Source organism: Macrobrachium nipponense, chromosome 3 (assembly GCF_015104395.2).
Source record: "Macrobrachium nipponense isolate FS-2020 chromosome 3, ASM1510439v2, whole genome shotgun sequence".
NCBI lineage: Eukaryota > Metazoa > Arthropoda > Malacostraca > Decapoda > Palaemonidae > Macrobrachium > Macrobrachium nipponense.
Genome location: NC_087202.1, coordinates 134,403,704 through 134,423,757, shown reverse-complemented (window position 1 = coordinate 134,423,757; position 20,054 = coordinate 134,403,704). Strand labels below are relative to the sequence as shown.

The window sequence follows — 20,054 nt, the reverse complement described above, 5'->3', positions numbered from 1 at the left end:
GTAACATCATTTGCAACTATGCAGTAAAGGGATACAAAAATAAACTATTCTTATGATGCTAAAGCTTAAATCTAATATAAAATGACTAATGGAGATGCAAACCATGCAATTTTTATAAATACCACCCACAAAGAAATGTAAATTCTTGTGCAAAGTACTGATGACAAATGTCATGAATACTATCTAAAATGGTTATTGCTATGGAAGTGCAACTGTAATGATGAGTATTAAAAATACTGTGGTTAGTTTTGAACCAACTAAGTGACTACTGTACTTGGAAGTGTCTCATTAAGATTATAAAGGTTATTGGTCTAAAGTCCATTATATTGTTTACAATCCCTTGCATACAATCCCATCTACTCTCCAATTCAGAATATCTACTGTACATGTTTAACTACATAGCTAGTATTAGGTAAAATATACACACCCCATTAAATACAGTGGGAATATTTACATGTTAAAACTAGTACTAATGTATCAAGACTTATCTGAAAGACCTTAAGTAAAGAATATCACCTTTTGCCTAGTTCTGCAGAAAGAATCAGGCATTCTGACATGATGTTATGGCTATTTACCACAAAATCTAATCTTCATAATACCTTTTCTTTATCGTTCTGTATTTACGCAACATGTACAAGGCTTCCAATTCTTTGATGACGAATTCTCCTCGAGAAATCATCATCTTAATTTGCTCTGGATCAGTTACTTCTCTGTTTTTTATAAATGCCTTCTTCAGCTTCTCACGAAAGTATTCGTAGCCCAAGGGATATTCACGACCTAGGTGCAATAACTGAAATGAAGAGGAGCACACATATATCCATGCATGATACAGAAAATAAAGGCAGGAAGGATTACTTGCAGGATTATCCCCAACCTTTACTAACCAGCAAAACTAAAAATAAAACTAAAACTGTTTCATAAACAAACACTTTTATTTCACTTTAGTAGAAGGAATGATTGCATTATTAGAGTGCAGATATGTTGTGGAGGGGAAACAATAAACATCATTAGTGCTTATGCGCCACAAGTGGGCTGCACAGAAGAAAAGATCTGTTTTTGGAATAAAATAAATGAGGTAATGCAAGAACTGGAAGAGCAGGAGAGGATGCTAGTGGGGTCAAATTTTCATGGACATGTCGGAAATAAAAATGATGAGGGGGGGGGGGGGGGGGGCAATTGAACATGTGCATACAGGGACATGGGGATCTTGGAGAGAAACCCAGGAGGAGAGAGTATAGTAGACTTTGCCATGTCTTTCGATATGGCAATAGTGAACACATTCTTCAAAAAGAAGAGGGAGCACTTGATAACATACGGGAGTGGCGGTAGATGCACACAAATAGATTACCTCCTTTAATAGATCAAGACTGGTGGAAGTTAGGAATTGTAAAGTTATCCCAGGAGACCACGTGGCCCCCCAACATAGACTCCTTTGTATGGATTTGAAGATGAAAAGAGAAAGGAAAATGAAAACAAATGGGGTAAAGAAAATCAAGTGGTATAAATTGTTGAGGAGGGATAATGATAAGAAGAGAGAGTTTAGGAGAGGTTGATCTGGGAATTGAAGATGTGGGAGATGGTGGAGGCATAATGCATCAGTGATTAGAAGACATGGGAAGGAGACAGTAGGGGAAACAACTGGAATAGTATGGGAGGAAAAGGAAAGCTGGTGGTAGGGGGGAGGAGGTAGGGGAGGTGGTGAAGGGTAAAAGGGAGGGAAAGAAGAGATTTGTAGTCACAGTTGGAGGAGGACAGAGAAAGATTAAGAGAAACTAAACAAAGAAGTAAAAAAGGGTGGTGGCTCAAGTGAAGGTAAGGGCATATGAAGAGGTTTATAATGAACTGGAAACCAAGGAAGGGTTGAGTAAGATACTCAAAACTGTCAAAAGAAATAAAAGAACGAAGGACATCACCCATATTAAGTAAATGAAAGATAGGAATGGTACGGAAATAAAAAAGGAAGAAGACATCCTGAAAAGATGGACAAGTGAACATGGGAATGGTAATGGGGATCTCTAGGGATGAAGTAATATGAGCCTTAAAACAAATGAGGAATGGAAAGGCAACAGGACCTGACTTAATCCCATTCAGAGAAAAACAATGAGACCTGCATCTGGTATTCATATACCTTGAAAAGGCCTATGGCAGAGTGCCAAGGCAAGAAATATGAAGATGTCTGAGGGAGAAGATGGTGCTGGAAAAGTATGTCAGGATTATTCATGAGATGTACTGGACTAAGTATACAAGAGTGGGAAGCAGAGTTGGAGAGAGAGAGAGAGATGGATTTGAGATAGGAATACACCAGGGGTGAGCACTTAGCCCCATTCATCTTCAACATCGTGATGGATGTAATGACCAAAGATGTTATGAGAAGCAGTGCCATGGTGCATATATACGCAGATGATATTGTGTTGTGTTCAGAGAGAAGGGAGGAGTTGGAGGAGAGGTTGGAGAGGTGGAGAGCAGCACTTGAGGAGAGAAGAATGAGAATAAGCAGATCAAAAATGATATTGTTATATACAATAAAGTTTCATACATACTTACCTGGCAGATATATACATAGCTAAGACTCCGTCGTCCCCGACAGAAATTCAAATTTCGCACCACTCGCTACAGGTAGGTCAGGTGATCTACCGGCCTGCCCTGGGCGGCAGGACTAGGAACCATTCCCGTTTTCTACTCATATATTTTCTCTTCCCCCTGTCTCCTTGCGGGGAGGCTGGGAGGGCCCTAATCTATATATACTGCCAGGTAAGTATGTATGAAACTTTATTGTATTATAACAATATCATTTTCATACAATCAACTTACCTGTCAGATATATACATAGCTGATTGGCACCCTTCGGTGGAGGGTAAGAGACAGCTACTTCTGGAATAGACAGGTAAACAACATATGTTGTAGGTATAAATAAAAAACCTTGGTTTCCTACCTGATAGGTGGTAGACTTTCGTGGGTGGTTTGCCCCGTAGTCCTGCATCACCTCAAGATACTTTAGCGAGATATGTGATCTATGGCCAAGAATTCTTGTGGGTCTGCCGAAGGGGTCTTATCCACTTACTCGGCAGAGCCTGAAAGGACTTTGTCAATGGGTGCTGATCCACTTATATGACAACACACCTTATTAAGGAGCACACAACCAATCCCGACCACCTGATCCTAACCACCTTGTTAGTATTAAAAATTGCTCCGAGTTATCCCCAAACTCTTCGCAACAACCGTAACTCAAACCAAATTGCACACGCACACAATAATTTTTCAAAAAAAATATTTATGATACTCATCTAATAAAAGATATCACAAGAGTTCCTTACTGAACGGAAGTGACTGGCCGCCTGTGCGGCATCTGCACTTGTTCAGACAGAAAGTCTAGAACATATCTATTAGACTTATGTAGTAATTAAGGATTGGTTGTTAGCTCCTGTACCCAGGATTGTGCCCGCAGACACAAAAGGACCTAAAGAAAACATTTTTCATAGGTCACACGAACGTCCTTCAAATAGTGAGAAGCAAACACAGAATTAACATCGCCAATATGTCGCTTCCAAGATATTCTTAAGTGACATATTTCTCTGAAAAGAGAGAGACGTAGCCATGCTCTCACTTACATGAGCTCTTACTCTCAGGAGTTTGAAAGAATCATCCGTGCAAGCCTTACGAGCGTCCGTAATGACGTTCCTGACAAAAAAGGCATAAAGCATTCTTAGACATAGGTCTTGATGGGTCCTTCACCGAGCCACCAAATACTTTGTCTAGAACCTCCCAACTGTTTCTTTTTCTGTATGTAAAACTTTAACGCCCTTACTGGGCAAAGAGACCTCTCCGGTTCCCTGCCGACGAGACCCGATAAGCCTTTTACTTCGAAGTTTCTCGGCCAGGGATTCGAAGGATTTTCATTCTTCGCCAAGAATAATTCTTTGAAGGAACAGATGGCTGAATCTAGATTGAAACCCACTTTATCACTAAGGGCGTGCAGCTCACTAACTCTTTTCGCCGTCGCCAGTGACAAAAGAAATAAACATTTTCTCGTTATGTCACGAAACGAGGCCAAGTGCAGGGGTTCAAATCTCTCTGATGACAAGAACTTAAGCACCACGTCTAGATTCCAGTTAGGGGGAGAAGTAATGTTAGACTTCTTGGTCTCAAAAGATCTAATCAGATCATGTAGATCTTTATCGTTTCCCAAATCTAGGCCTCTATTCCTAAAGACGGCCGATAGCATACTCCTATAGCCCTTTATCGTGGCTACGGAGAGACGCGATTCTTCTCTAAAAAATAACAGAAATCAGCGATTTCTGTACAGAGGTACTGGAGGAGGACAACTTCTTCGACTTACACCACCTTCTAAAACTTCCCACTTCGATTGGTAAACACGGATAGTGGAAGTTCTCCGGGCTCTAGCGATCGAGCTTGCTGCTTTGCTAGAAAAGCCTCTCGCTCTGACAAGTCTTTCGATAGTCGAAAGGCAGTCAGAGCGAGAGCGGGGAGGTTTTGATGAAACCTCTCGAAGTGTAGTTGTCTGAGAAGATCCTTCCTTTGTGGAAGGGATCTGGGGAAGTCTACCATCCACTCCAGCACCTCTGGGAACCACTCTTGAGCTGGCCAAAAGGGGGCTATCAGGGTCATTCTTGTCCCCTTTGAAGTCACAAACTTCCTGAGCACTTGCCCCAGAATCTTGAATGGGGGAAATGCGTAAACGTCTACATGAGACCAATCTAGCAGGAAGGCGTCTACTGTTAGAGCTCTGGGGTCTTCTACTACTGAACAGAAGACTTCCAGTCTTTTTGAGAGGAACGTGGCAAAGAGGTCGACATGAGGAGTCCCCCAAAGAGACCAGAGATTCGGCAAACTTCTGAGTGGAGGGTCCATTCTGTATGAAGGACCTGGTTCCTCCTGCTCAGCCTGTCTGCTCTCACGTTCCTTACTCCCTGAACAAACCTCGTCAACAGAGAGATGTTCCTTTGCGATGTCCACAACAGCAGGTCTCTCGCGAGCTCGTAAAGGGCATACGATGTGAGTACCTCCTTGCTTTCGATGTATGCAAGGGCGGTTGTATTGTCCGCATTTACTTGTACTATCTTGTTCCTCACTAAAGGTTCGAAGCTCTTTAGGGCTAGGTGTACGGCAAACAGCTCTTTGCAGTTTATGTGCCAGGACACTTGAAGAGCATTCCAAGTGCCTGACACTTCTCTCTTTCCCAAGGTTGCTCCCCAACCTTTTTTGCCGACGCGTCGGAAAACAATACAAGGTTTGGGTTCTGTGCTTCTAGGGAAGTACCCTTGTTTCCTTCAGTGGGAGTAACCACCATTCTAAATGGCGTTTCATCAGAACTGGAATGGGAAAACTGTCCGAGAGAAGCCCTGTCTTCATGTTCCACGATCTCCTGAGGAAGAACTGAAGCGGACGGAGATGAAGTCTTCCTAGAGGAAAGAACTGTTCGAGCGAGGAAAGAGTCCCTAATAGGCTCAACCATTCCCTCGCCGAAGTACGTTCCTTCCTTAGGAAGAGAGAGACTTTTTCTAAACCTCTCGTTAGTCTCTCTCTTGAGAAGGAAATACTCGAAAACCCCGAGAATCCATCCGAATCCCCAGATAGACCAAGTTCTGGCTGGGGATCAGTTGGGACTTCTCGAGGTTCACAAGTAAATCCTAAGGTCTTTATCAGGTTTAGTGTCACAGTCAGGTCCTCCAAACACTGTTTCTCTGACTTTGCTCTGATGAGCCAGTCGTCTAGGTACAGAGATATACTGATTCCTTTCAGGTGAAGCCATCTCGCCACATTTTTCATAAGGCTCGTGAAAAGAAAACCTGAGGCGCCGTAGACAGGCCGAAACACAAGGCTCTGAATTGGAAGATCCTTCCCCCCGTCATGAAACGGAGGTTCTTCTTCGACGAAGGATGGATCGGGACGTGAAAATAGGCATCCTGGAGATCCAGAGACACCATCCAATCCCCTTGGCAAAGAGCCGCAAGGACTGATGCAGAGGTCTCCCATGGAAGAAACTTCTGTTTCTGAACAAACTTGTTCAGAGGCGCTGACATCCAGAACTGGTCTCCCAGCCACCGAGGCTTTCGCAACCAAGAAAAGACGATTGTAAAACCCTGGGGAGCTTTGATCCAGCACTAGCTCTATAGCTCTCTTGTCCCACATCTGATCCACCATTTGTTGAAGAGTATCTTTCAACACAGGGTCCTTGTAATTGGCGGACAATTCCCGCGGAGTTGACGTCAGGGGAGGATTGTCCAGGAAAGGAATGAGGTATCCCTTCTGTAGAACAGACATAGACCAAGCGTCTGTATCTATGAGAGTCCAGGCTTCCGCAAATCCCCGGAGCCTGGCACCTACTGGTGTTTGGAGGGGCGCCACTTCACTTTCCCCTTTTAAAGGGACGGAAAGAGGCTCTACCTCTCTTCTCGGTCGTTTTTCTTTTAGCGGTAACTCTAGCGGAGGGCCTCCTCGAAAGGGCCGAACAGGCGTAGACACACCTTTCTTGTCTCCCACCATCACTGGTCTCTTCTTCCTGGAAGATTGCAGGAGAAGATCCTGTGTTGCTTTCTCCGTCAGAGAACGGGAAATGTCCCTCACCAACTGCGAGGGAACAGAAAGTCAGACCTGGGAGCGAATAACAAGGCTGCCCTTTGCGAATGGGATACCGCTTTCGTCAAGAAAGCGCTAAAAACAGATCTCTTCTTCAAGAGACCTGCTCCAAATAAGGAAGAAACTTCTCCTGAGCCATCCTGTACCGCCTTGTCAATACAGGCGTCAAAATTGCAAGGAGTACGTCCGGATCTAGTCCTTCCGAGGCATGAGCCTTCTTGGACATCACCCCAAGGGGACCAATCTAGGAAGTTGAAGACTTCTAAAATGTGAAAAAGTCCCTTGAGGAGATGATCCAACTCTGAAAGACCCCAAGTAATCTTCGCAGTATGAAGGCTATGTCTCCTGGATGCATCTACCAGACTGGAAAAGTCAGCTTCAGCCGAAGCTGGGAGAGTGAGTCCCATATTCTCCCCAGTCTGGTACCAAATACCTCTCTTGCCCGTAAGTCTAGCGGGAGGCATGCAAAACACCGTCCTGACTAGCTCCTTCTTGGTTAGCATCCAGCTATCCAGCGATTGAAGAGCTCTCTTCATAGAAATCGTCGGCCTCATCTTCAAGAAAGCCGACGACTTCGCGTCTTAGAGCAAGAAAAAAAAATGAACGAGGCGAAGGAGGAGCGGCAGGGATCAATGCATCTCCGTATTCCTGGAGGAGGAGAGCTGTCAAAACTTTGTAGTTAGACAGCCCTTCTCTGCCGTGAGTCTCGTCTTCTGAGTCCTCTTCCAATATCGGATCAGAAGGAGAAGTCACTTCCCGTTCCGGGTCTTCCTGCCCAATAACTCTCTCTACGGGAGACAAACTCCTAATAGGAGAGGGGCTAAGAGAGTGTATAGCGCTCCTCTGCTTGGCTGGCTCCTCGCGCTTGGCTGGCGCCTCGCGCCTGGCTGGCGCCTCGCGCCTGGCTGGCGCCTCGCGCCTGGCTGGCGCCTCGCGCCTGGCTTGGCGCCTCCTCGCCTGGCTGGCACCCCTCGCCTGGCGCCTCCTCGCGCTTGGCGGGCGCCCGCGCCTGACTGATCCTCGCGCCTCTCGAAACTCTCTCGCGCCTGACTGACGCCTCGCGCCTGGCTGGCGCCTCCGCGCCTTTCTGGTGCCAAATCCTTGTATGGATGATGCTTGTCTGGCGCCTTGCGCTGGCTGAATCCTCGGCGGGCCTGGCTGCTTCCTCACGCTCGGCTGATGCTGCTGGTCTGGCAGACGTATCACGTCTGGAAATATCCTCGCGCCTGTAAAGCGTTTCTCGCTTGTCTGGCGCTCTAATGCCTATAAGACGCTTCTCGTCTGTAGGAAACCTCGCGGTTGACTGGCGCCTCATGCTTGTCTGGCGATTCAAAATCGTCCAAAGAGTCTCTATCAGAGTAGATCTCAAACGCCTCACGTCCCACAGGAGCCTCACTCCTGGCGGGAGAAGGAAGACGAGTCTTCTTGACAGGCAGCCTCACGTCTTTCTTACGAGGGGGATCCTTCGAAAGGACTCCTACCAAGGCGGATAACTGTTCTTGCACAGCCAAAATGATCCTCTTGGAAGCCTCTCCGGCGTCTTCTTGAACGGGAGAGGGAGACCTCGAAGGAGTTTTGTCCAAACCATGGGACGTCAAAACCCTCTTAGCCTTCTTGATCGAAGGAGGCGCTTCTTCCGAAAAGCGTTCGGGGCTAGAATCCAACACAGGATCTTTCCAGTGCCTTTTCAGGGGCCTGGACAAGTCCGAATCCTTCCACCCTCGTTTAGGAGAGGGAGAAGCGGACGAAGAGAAGCACTCTCTGAGGACGCTTTTCTATAGCGGTCCTGAGCAGTCTGTCTATTTACAGAGCCTGCTGAAGGACGCCTGACCGGGGGAATTCTCCACAACCTCCGTACGGCTTTCGACTTTCCTTCTCCTCTGGGCTTGGGAGCTTGGAAGAGGTCTAGGCCTGGGAGCGTCGCAGAGACGGTCAGACGCCCCCTCCACAACACTGGGGACACTCACTTCACTATAATATTCACTTTCACAATCCTTACCTTTCATGGCAGCCATTTTGGATTTCATCCTGTGAAGAGTAGCTTTCAGTTCAGCAATTTCCGAGGCCGAATCTGAATGTAAAGCCAGTGAGGGCCCTGATACAGAATTAGAATCAAATGCATAGTTAAGGGAAGAGTTAGAATCATTAAAAGGCTCAATAGGCCTTGTACTACTACCCGCAATCTTAGATGCAGCCCTTCTGACTCTATCCCTTTCTAACTTCTTCAAGTAAGAAGTTAGAGTCTTCCATTCCTCAACATTCAACCTCTCACACTCATGACAGGTGTTAGAAATTAGAAATAGAACAATCAAAACCACTACATTTGCGACATACAGTGTGAGGATCAACCGAAGCCTTCGGTATCCTCACCTTGCAGCCTACATTCACACACACTCTCACACAACCACTTGAATCAGACATTCTTGAAGAAAAATCAAAAGCAAGTCCAAATCCAGTCCACAGTAGCGAATGCCAAAACAACGATCCAGGTACGTCACCAAAAGTCCACAAAAAGATGATCAATTGTCTAGAAAAGCGAATTCCAGTCAGGAGGTGGCAGCAACGATGTTGATACCACCGGCGACAGAAAATATATAAGTAGAAAACGGGAATGGTTCCTAGTTTCCTTTGCCGCCCAGGGCGGCAGGCCGTAGATCACCTGACCTACCTGTAGCGAGTGGCGCGAAATTTGAATTTCTGTCGGGGACGACGGAGTCTTAGCTATGTATATATCTGACAGGTAAGTTGATTGTATGAAAATCGAATGTGTGTGTTCCATATACTTAAGATGTGGAAATAGCATAAGATTGGATGGGGAAGAAATAAAGAGTACAGAAGTTCAAGCACTTGGGGTCCATATTAGAGGATAGTGGAAGCATGGACCAAGAGGCGAGACACCGAATTCAGGCAGGATGGAAGAACTGGAGGTTTGCAGCGGGAGTCCTCGGTGACAAGAAGGTTCCTCTGAAATTGAAGGGAAAGTTTCATAGGAGGGTGGTCAGACCAGCTATGTTATATGGAACACAAATAGCAAGTATGAGGAAAACAGAGAAGAGATGGATGTAGCAGAAATGAGAATGTTGAGATGGATGTTGGGAGTAACAAGGGAAAATAGGATTAGAAATGAGTATATAAGAGGATTGACAAAGGTAGTCAAAATATCAAAGAAAATACAGGAAGGAAGGCTTTGATGGTAAGAGATGGTAAGAGAAGAACAACATGCTGAAAGACATACGATGGAAATGGAAGTGCAGGGTAGAAGGAAGAAGGGAAGACCAAGGAACAGATGGTGTGATTGTGTAAGGGAAGATTTGTTATGGAAAGGTATTGACGAGAACGATGTTTTTTTGCCACAAGACAAAAACATCGATGGAGACGACTCATTCATAATGGCGACCCCATATAAAAATGGGTTAACGCTGGGAAGCAAAAGAAGTTACACTGGCTAGAAACGTGCCGGTACATGAGGAAAGTCCTTAATGGATGAGAGTTTCAAGTATTGCTCTCTACTGAAAATCCCTCACCAGATGCAACCCCCTTACTCAAAATGTCATAGGTGCTGTAGCAGCCCCAATATGAGGAACTAGAACAGGTTATTATGAGTAAAATAAAAACTTTGTATTTATTGAAAATAAATATTTAAAATAAGGCAATTTTTAGAAGTACATAAATTGTATTTTTCCTATCTACACAAACCTGAGGTCCTTTACGTCAGGAATTACTTTTGGCAAAGCTGGAAAACAGCTGTGAAACGCTTGAACTAGGTGGTTAGGCAGTAACTACTATCCGGTAGGCAGGAATACCCGCCAAGTCAGTCACTAAAACTGGTCTCTAGGTACTGAAAATTTTCAACATTTTTTTTTTTTTTTTTTTCCTCCTTTCAAACCTACATAAAAATATATTAAGCACAGATAACTTACGCCTCTGGTTGCTCAATGGTAGATGACGTCTGAAAACTATGGAAGTAGAGGTCGTTCTTACATCCTTAGCTTCGTCGCAAAGTAGGCCAAAAAACACTTGACAACACTGTGTCTTAAACATGAAGTCCATATAAACTAAAAGACAACATGTTTAGACAGAGGAAGAGAGAGGTTCTGGAAGGAACTCTTCTCTTCACACTGGCAGCCAAGTTATCAGGCTACCTTTTTCAACCTCACTCCAATTTGGGGTGAACAACTAGTAATTGAACACTTTGCAAATTAGAAAAAAGAATATGGAAAAAATAAAACTGCGGTTTTTGTCCAAAAAATCATTCTAAATCATTGCCGAGGCCTATGGATCAATTGTGATGCAGCAGAAGACTTACAGATATCTGTTGTACCATGGGTAAAAAAAAAAAATGTAATGAGTCTAATGAGACATCTCTGTCCGATGATTCTCGCAATGGCAACTGTGGAGCACAAAATATCAACCATAAGTGAGAATCCAGAGACCAAAATATCAACCATAAGCGAGAATCCAGAGCCAACCAGAGATTTAAGTCTGTGATGGCTAGGCAGAGATCTTAATTAGAAGTTAACCCTCGACAGAGGAGAAAACAATACTACAATGAACAAAAAACTCAGTGAGAAGGCAGTACTCTGCTCCTCACTCGTCTCTGAGGCTGAGTTGCCTGGTAGCACATTCCGCCTTGGAATGCCTTCGTCTTATAGAGCTATCGATTGTACGACAGATACCCTCGATTACCTATACGTATGTACACCAAAACATGAGGGAAAGAAAATGCCAACCCTGTGGTGTTGTTGCCAAAACAATACCACAGTCTTATCATAATCAAAACTGGAAACTCTTGGGAGGTCAAAAGGCTGTCCTGAGTTTGGGAAATTGGGATGGTACTATTTTTGTCTCAGTCACACACCAGAAGAATTAACTTAACATGTATTCCCCTGTACTCAAACGGTACAACTCATAACGGAGGTGTGGCAAGGAGAATACACAAGCACGTATATTCATAGGCTCCTGTCGACCGAGCGTCAGCCTAATTCTTCACTTCGAAAAGAAAAAGAATAAGGACTGGAAGCAGACCTTCCTTATTAATGAAGAGAGCAAAGGTGAAGTTATCACGAAGGGAAGCTTCAACTGCAAAAACAATGCACTGATGATGACTGCAAACTGGTTGTTCTCAAACCACCGGTGTTACCCCGTGGTCGGCAGAAAACGAATTGAAGAGTCTAGCTCAGCAGTACCAGGTATTCCTGAAAGTGGGCGGGATCTGTATCACCTACACAAACAATGGCAGCGCCGCCACCGCCGCCAGGAATTTGAATTTTCAACTGCCAGGTAAGAAAGTGTACAGCTAATGTAATTTTTTGGTAAGTATATGTGAAGATGTAAATTTCATTCACTTTAAATGTCTTATCAAATCAGGGAAATACATATACGTATTTATAAAACTAGGATTTAAATATATTAGTTTCAAATTCTCCAAGATTTCAAGATCACAAAACTTCCTTCCTAATAATGTACAGAAATACTACTAAGAGTTAATTGTAAACAAGAAACTAAGAAAAACTAAAGCTCACATTTTTATAAAGCTGGATTACTTGAGGTCTCATTGACATTACTGGGAGTGATGACACGGCAGTTTATGATAGCTCTGTGAAAAAAAAAAGAAAAAAAAAAGAGAGTGATAAAAATTCTACAAGTCAATATGAAAGTACATTGCATCAAATAAATACATTGGATTATTTCAGCTTTCTAACATGCCTGCATGAGTATAGAATGTCAAGATTCATTGTCAGATTATTGTGGGAAGATTGCACCATGAATGACGAAGCTGTGGACAAATGTTGAGTCCAGAAGGAGGAAGACTGACTAAGATGTTTAGGATATGGTATAATAAAGATTAGGAAAGGTCAGAAATGTGGAAGTAACAAAAACATGGCCCATTGGAGGCCATTGAAATCGTGGAAAAGGGGCGGGGGTAAATGAAGACCTAAACTTGATGGGGTTAGGACAGAAAAATGCAAGAAGAGTAAAAAACTTTAAGATGAATTAAAATTCTTTTCTGTATCTCAGCTGTTAAAATTTTATGAGCTATGTAAATCATCCTGTTTTGACCATTGCTCTTATTTTTAGAATGCAATTCACTTGAGCAATAAATCTCTCCTTGCTTTTCTCTCAATCCAGTTTCTGTCACAACAAGGTGACTTTTTGATCCCTCTTCCACAAGTATAAGTCTGGTCATCATTAAAGGAGCTCAAGAGATGATTCCTCACCTTATCAGGCATCCTCAAAACCTCAACCAGACCACCTCTTCCTACATTTACTAAACTATGATCTGAAATTCCCATATTGCACACATCTGTGAAAATTTCTTTCGTTTCACTACCCACCTTTGGAACTCTCTTTCTGCTTCAGTTTTTTGCAACTTATAATCTTTCATCCTTTCAGGTGCAAGTCTATTGCTTCCTTTGTGAAACATACCCATTCTGTCTTTCTCTACTGATCTTTTTCCCTTTGGTTTGGGCCACATCAGGAATCTGATTCAAACATTAATTGGTCTCTAAATAAAAACTTTATCAATTTTATATCCCCACATTCTGTTCCCTTTTACTTCTATAGCTGGCTTTAAGAGCCATCTATAGTAAATCTCTTTCCAAGAGTAGGGAGTGATAAAAATATATAATAAAGTGAGGTAAAATGAAATTTTCATTATTAAAATGAAGTTTTATTGTATACTTACCGAACAATTATAGAGCCGTGATTTCCACGAGCGGCAGGATACTAAATTCAAATTTAGCGCGTAGGCGTCGCCAACACTGGTGGTGATGACGTCATCTCCCTCCACTCGCGGGAGAACCAGGTACAACTGCCCAGGTGAATCCAATTCTTTCTGCCCGTCCGTCCACCTAAGGGGAGGAGGGTGGGTATAATCATAATTGTTCAGTAAGTCACAATAAAACTTCATTTTAATAATGAAAATTTCATTTTTATTGTAGTGTCTTACCGAACAATTATAGAGCTGATTACACATTTTATGGAAGGTGGGATTCAGTGGACCACTAGTATTTCTAAATGGTTACATTTATTACAATACCAGTAAACACTCAAGGTGTCTGTTGTACCTTACCTTGTAAGAGAGCTACAGCAGACTGTTACTGCCTCTGGTCGGTGCTCTTCTTACTATTGTAGAGGAATTGGAATTTGACCAAAGTTAGCCTCTACAGGAGTGGAATCCTTCCGTAGTTCAAGCGAGTCAAGGCTGACTGACGGAGGATAGTAACAACAAAGATTGCCCTTGCCCTGGGCTAAGACCAGAAATTCAATCATACAAAACATTTGTCACCAACACCAGATTTAAAAACATATATACCCCCCAACCATTGTAAAATCTGACCTAACAGACTGGTGATATCCCAGGTACTCAGTCACCCCCAGCTTCCCTTGAACTCGACAACCTATTCAAGGTGAAAAGTTAGCATAGAGGTGACGACCCCTGTGCCGTTTCTCCCAACACCATGCCAGAAACCGCCACCGGGCCTAACGTTTTACAATTCTCGAAAACCGTTTCTATCTCTTTGAGATAATGACTCGCAAAAACCGAATTCGATCTCCAGAACGTGCTCTGAAGAATCGAAGCTAAAGATAAATTCTTTCTGAATGCTAAAGAAGTTGCCACTGCTCTAACCTCGTGAGTTTTAACTCTCAGAACGGAAAGATTGTCGTTCTCGGACTGCGAGTGAGCTTCCCTGATAAGCTCTCTAATAAAGAACGATATAGCATTCTTAGAAAGAGGACGAGAGGGATTTTGAACTGAGGTCCAGAGCTTAGAAGATTGTCCTCTAATACCCTTAGTGGCAAACAGATACTGCTTAATAGCCCTGACTGGACATAAGAGCCTTTCTTCCTCCTCATGTCCAACCAAATCAGATAAGTTCCTTACCACAAAACTCCTCGGCCAAGGATTAGAAAGGATTCTCATTTTTGGCTAGAAAGGTCAAAGATACCGAAAATACAGCATTGCCTTGAGAGAAACCGACTCTTTTGTCTATAGCGTGCAATTCGCTGACACGCTTAGCAGAAGCTAGTGCAATAAGAAAAAGTGCCTTCTTAGTCAAGTTCCTGAGTGAAGCCGACTTCAAAGGCTCAAACGGTGGCCCCATAGGGGAACTTAAGCACCACATCTAAGTTCCAAGCCACTGTATCCTGCGGGAGCTTAGTGGTTTCGAAAGACCTAATGAGGTCCGACAGATCTGAATTGGAGGAAATATCCAAACCTCGATGTCGAAAAACCGAAGAGAGCATGGCTCTATATCCTCTGATCGTCGAGGGAGCCAGTTTCTTAGAGTTCCTAAGAAATAGAAGAAAATCTGCTATTTCTGTTAAAGAGGTCGCAGAAGTAGAGACTTTAGCACTTCTACACCACTCTCTGAAGATTCTCCACTTCCCTTGATAGAGTTTGTTAGAAGACTCTCTCCTACAACGAGCGATAGCTTCTGCAGCTCTTCTTGAAACCCTTTCGCTCTGACAAGATTCCGGACAGTCTGAACCCTGTCAGAGCTAGAGCGGACAAGTTTTGGTGGAACCTCTTGAAGTGAGGTTGTTTGAGAAGCCACTTCTCTGGAGGAAGAAGTCTGGGGAAGTCTACTAACAACTGGAGAAGGTCCGGGAACCACTCTTTCCTGGGCCAAAAGGGAGCGATTAACGTTAGTGTTACATTGCTGTGCGACATGAACTTGTTCAGCACCTCTCTTATTAGACCGAACGGAGGGAATGCATAAGCTTCCAGACCCGACCAATCCAACAGCATTGCGTCCACCGACCAAGCTAGAGGATCTGGAACTGGAGAACAAAGAGAGGAAGACGGTTGTTCCTTTGATGTCGCCGAACAGGTCTATTGACGGCGTCCCCAAAGGCGCCAAAGTTCTGACAAATCTTGTTGTCCAAAGTCCACTCCAGAGTAACACTTGCTGTTGACGACTTAACTCGTCCGCCAGGACGTTCATCTTTCCCGAACAAATCTCGGGACTAGCTGAACCTTCGCTTCGTTTGACCACAGGAGGAGATCCTTGGCTACTTCGTATAGAGAGAAAGACTGAGTTCCCCCCTGTTTCCGCACGTACGAGAGAGCCGTGGAGTTGTCGGAATGCACTGCCACTACCCGACCTTCTACTAAGCTCCGAAACTGTCTGAGCCCCAGGAAAATTGCTAAAAGTTCCTTTACATTTATGTGGAACTTCTTCTCCTTCTCCGACCAAGCTCCTGAAGTCCGTTGATTTCCCAGCAGGGCTCCCCAACCTGTGTCCGATGCGTCGGAAAAGAACTGTAGGTTCGGGAGGATGGGTCGTAAATCTAACCCTTCTTCCAACCTTGCTCGAGAGCGCCACCACCTTAGGTCCTCTTTTATTTGATCTGTGACAGGAAAGGTAATCGAGTCTGGTTGTGTCCTCCTGCCACCAAGAGGCTCTCAGGAAAAACTGCAGAGGTCTCATGTGCAGTCTTCCCAACGTCACAAATTTCTCCACTGACGTCAATTTGCCCAGGAGCCTCATCCACTGATTGGCAGAACTTACCTTTTTGTCCAAGAACTCCTGAACTGTCTCCAGACAGCCTTGAACCCTCTTCGGGGACAGAAAAGCCCAAAAAACTTGAGCATTCAGAATCATCCCCAAATAAAGGATGCTCTGAGATGGAACCAACTGGGACTTCTGTTTGTTGACCAGAATTCCTAACTTTCTGGCAAGATCCAGAGTTGTTCCAAGGTCCTTCATGCACCGACTCTCTGATTCCGACCGGAGAAGCCAATCGTCCAGATAGAGGGAGATTCTTACTCCTAATATGTGCAGCCAGCTTCCTATCGGGGATAGAACCCTGGTGAAAACTTGAGGAGCGGTCGCTAGTCCGAAGCAAAGCGCCCGAAACTGAAACACCTTGCCTTCGAACATGAACCTCATGGTACTTCCGAGATTCGCGATTTATCGGAATATGAAAATAAGCGTCTTGCATGTCCAGAGAGACCATCCAATCCCCCTCTGTCCTGGATGGACTCCAGAACCGACCGTAGTGTCTCCATATGAAATTTTGTTTTCAGGACATGCAAGTTTCAGGGCGCTCACATCCAAAACCGGCCTCCAGCCCCCTGATGACTTGGGAACTACAAAAAGGAGATTGTAAAAGCCTGGAGGAAAATCCCCTTCTATCTGTTCTATCGCTTCTTTGAGGACAAGCGCTTCCACTTCTGCGGCTAGCGCCAGAAATTTGTCTGAGCCCGGAGAGTATGCCTGGAATGGAATTGGCACAGGTGAGAGCGAGGGAGGTGAAACGAGAGGAATACGATAGCCGAACTTGAGTACTTGCACCTACCCAGGACTTCTGCTCCTCTGTTTTCCCATTCCTCCCAAAACAGAGCCAGCCTGGCTCCCACTGGTGCATGAAGAACCGAGCTTTCATTTGGAAGGTTTGTTAACCTTGGCCGAGGCCTTAGACTGAGGTCGCAAATTCGACTTCGGGCCGAAAGAAAGTGCTTGGGTTTTTCTCCCTCGAAAAGGCGCTTGGGCCAGAGGAGAAACCGAAGGAACAGTCTCCAAAGGAGCTTTAGGTCGTCTTAGTAGACTGTGCCAGTAAATCCGAAGTAGATTTCTTATCTAGCGCAGACGAAATTGACAACACTACATCGTCTGGAAAGAGGTTATCTTTCACAAAAGGAGCAAACAAGAGAGCAGACTTCTGTTGGGAAGTAACCCTTTGAGAAGCAAAGGAGCGCCAAAGTTGCCTTTTCTTAAGGGTACCAAAGGCGATGAGCGAAGCTAACTCATCACATCCATCCCTAATGGCTTTGTCCGCACAGGACAGAACACCAATCCAATCCTCTGCTAACTCCTGAGAAAGAGAAGGACAGTCTTTGATCTTGGCCGCTAAAGCGCCAATAGTCCAATCAAGGAAGCTAAAGACTTCCAAAAGTTTAAATTGATTCTTTACAACGTGGTCCAACTCAGGCGCTGTAAAGAAAACTTTCGCTGCGGCGAAAGCAGATCTTCTAGAGGAGTCGATTAAACTGGAGAAGTCTCCCTGGGAGGAGGCAGAAACTCCCAGAGAAGGAGCTTCCCCAGTTACATAAAACCTATACCTCTTACGAAGCAACTTAAGAGGGAGGGTAAGCAAAAAGCGCCTTCCCTAAGTCTCTTTTCATAGACATCCATTTCTCAGTCTCTTTCAACGAATGTGCTAACCGCTTTAGATAGAACAAGTTTTGGGAGGAGAGGGTCTGAAGTTTTCCTCCTCATCAAAAAAGTCGAAGTTGGGGAGCGCGGAGCCGCTTTCTCAAAATAATCTGGATAAGATACCAGAAGAAATCTAAGGGACGTGAATAACACGAGAGGTGATGTGAATCCTCCTCCTCTACTACTTCTTCATTCTGCGATACCGCGAAGAAGTAGACGGAACTACAACCGGATCTAAAGGTTTCGAACCACCCTTGGACTCATTCATCCAGTTGGTTAACATCTCTAACTGCTTGCGCAAAGGTGCCAGAGACGAATCAAAAACAGTAAACGTAGGCTTGGAAGAGCCTAAATGTTCAGCAGGAGGCGGAAAAACTACTTGCGCCTCGCTCGGAGCCGCCGAAATTCGAGGCGAAACAGGCGCATCAGGCGTAACAAACGAGAAAAGCGCCTAAAGGAAACACCCTTAGAACTGCTAGCTACAGCGCTAAAACCACAATCTCTACTAGTAGATGGAGCCGAAAAAGGCACAGATTGAGGCGACGAATGAGCCGCTAACGGCCGAGGCGCAACCCTACTCTCAGGCTCCTTATACCGCTTGACTGGAGGAGGCGAAGAATCAGCGCCTGAACGCCTCTGTAAGGGACGCGAAACGGGCGAATCTCGCCAAGAGCGCCGCGACCGGAGACGAATCGCTTGAATCATTCGAAAGGCGTCCTGACCGCAACACCTTTCCAACGCTTAACGAGCCCCGTTGAGGCGCAACAGGCTCAACAAGAGAGGCGCCTGTCTGTGGGCAAAAAAAATCCCGATCGACCTCCATTGGAACTTCCGGGTAATGTCTTCTCCCCGGTGCGGGGGAGCTGGACAGTGACCTTTGTCTAGGAGACGTGTCAGGACAGACAGACGCACCCTCAACTACACTCTTACCTGAAGCCGCTTTCTCCAAAAACGTCTTAACTGAATTACCAAGTTGCAAAACCGTATTCGCTAGTAAACCCCCAGAAATTTCCTGATCTAACCTCGATTCCAGACTGGCAATGGTGTCGGAAGAAACTACACGGGAAGCCGGAGAAGTGGGATTAGTAGGAGGAATAGGAGGTGTAGTTAAAGGAGACATAACAATTTGAGGAGAAACAGAAGGAAGATGCATCGCAAGACGAAGCAGAGCTAAGTCTACTTTCCCTCCCTAAGCGCTGCTTTTCTAATTCTGTCTTTAGCTAATTTCTCCGAGTATGAACTAGAAAACTTCCATTGAGAATCAGTCCAATCACTACACTCGTTACATGTTCGATCTGCTGAACAAACCTGTCCCCTACACTTAACACATTTAGTGTGAGAATCATACTCTAATTGGATAATCTAGTTTTAACATCCTGAGATGCAAAACCTAACTCCCGACGGACTAGAATCCGACATGGCAACGCCTAAATAATAAGCAAAAAAATAACAACAACGCCAAAAAGAGTACTTCACCATTCCGAAGATCAAATCCACAAGAAAAAAGCGAAGCAAAGTCAATCCAACCGCACCGACCACCGATGTTCACCAGACGCCGGCAGGAAAAGAATTGGATTCACCTCGGGCAGTTGTACCATGGTTCTCCCCGCGAGTGGAGGGAGATGACGTCATCACCACCAATGTTGGCGACGCCTACGCGCTAAATTTGAATTTAGTATCCTGCCGCTCCGTGGAAATCACGGCTCTATAATTGTTCGGTAAGACACTACAATAAAAAAAGGGATTTTGACAAAGGAAAAATCTATTTCTGGGCAAGGGTTCGTGTCACCCAGTGAAATAATCCCTTAAGTTCATTATTTCTAGGTAAATGATACTAACATTACCAGAGAAAAATAAAAATAGGGGGATGTCAGAGTAACCGACTCGCTCACCCTAAATAAAAAGAGGGTGTCGGTATGGTGCTGGGGCGGAGTGAGACCACTACCACAAACCTCTTGTCATTTAGAATTCTCCTTCATCAAAATCCCCCTCCCTGAGAGAGCCGACACACGGCCGGCGCAGCAAGGCACTACTACTACACATCTCCCACACGACCGCAGTGCCTCTCGTGGCCATCCTTGAAGTTAGATGCCAATCTTGGGCGCAAGGGTGGGAGAACAGGGTGGGATTTCACTGGGCGACATGAACCCTTGCCCAGAAATAGATTTTTCTTCGTCAAAATCCCTTTTCTGGGCTCAGTTCGTGTCGCTTCGTGAAATAGTACCAGAGAATTAGCAGGAAGGTTGGAAAATAAAATAAGGTCTCAATACAAAAAAGAAAAGAAATAAAATAAAT

At 44.7% G+C, this 20,054-nt stretch overlaps 1 long non-coding RNA gene across 1 annotated transcript in view; it reads right to left on the bottom strand.

Annotated features, from left to right (window-relative positions):
• Nucleotides 1-230: 230 nt before the first annotated feature.
• The window catches only part of LOC135222071 (uncharacterized), a 75,979-nt gene continuing 56,155 nt past the window's right edge, over nt 231-20,054 (bottom strand). Inside the window, exons 2-3 of the long non-coding RNA XR_010316164.1 lie at nt 12,120-12,193; nt 231-790 (exon numbers count right to left, since the gene is read on the bottom strand). This is a non-coding gene — a long non-coding RNA (uncharacterized LOC135222071). The remainder of the gene's footprint in view (nt 791-12,119; nt 12,194-20,054) is intronic.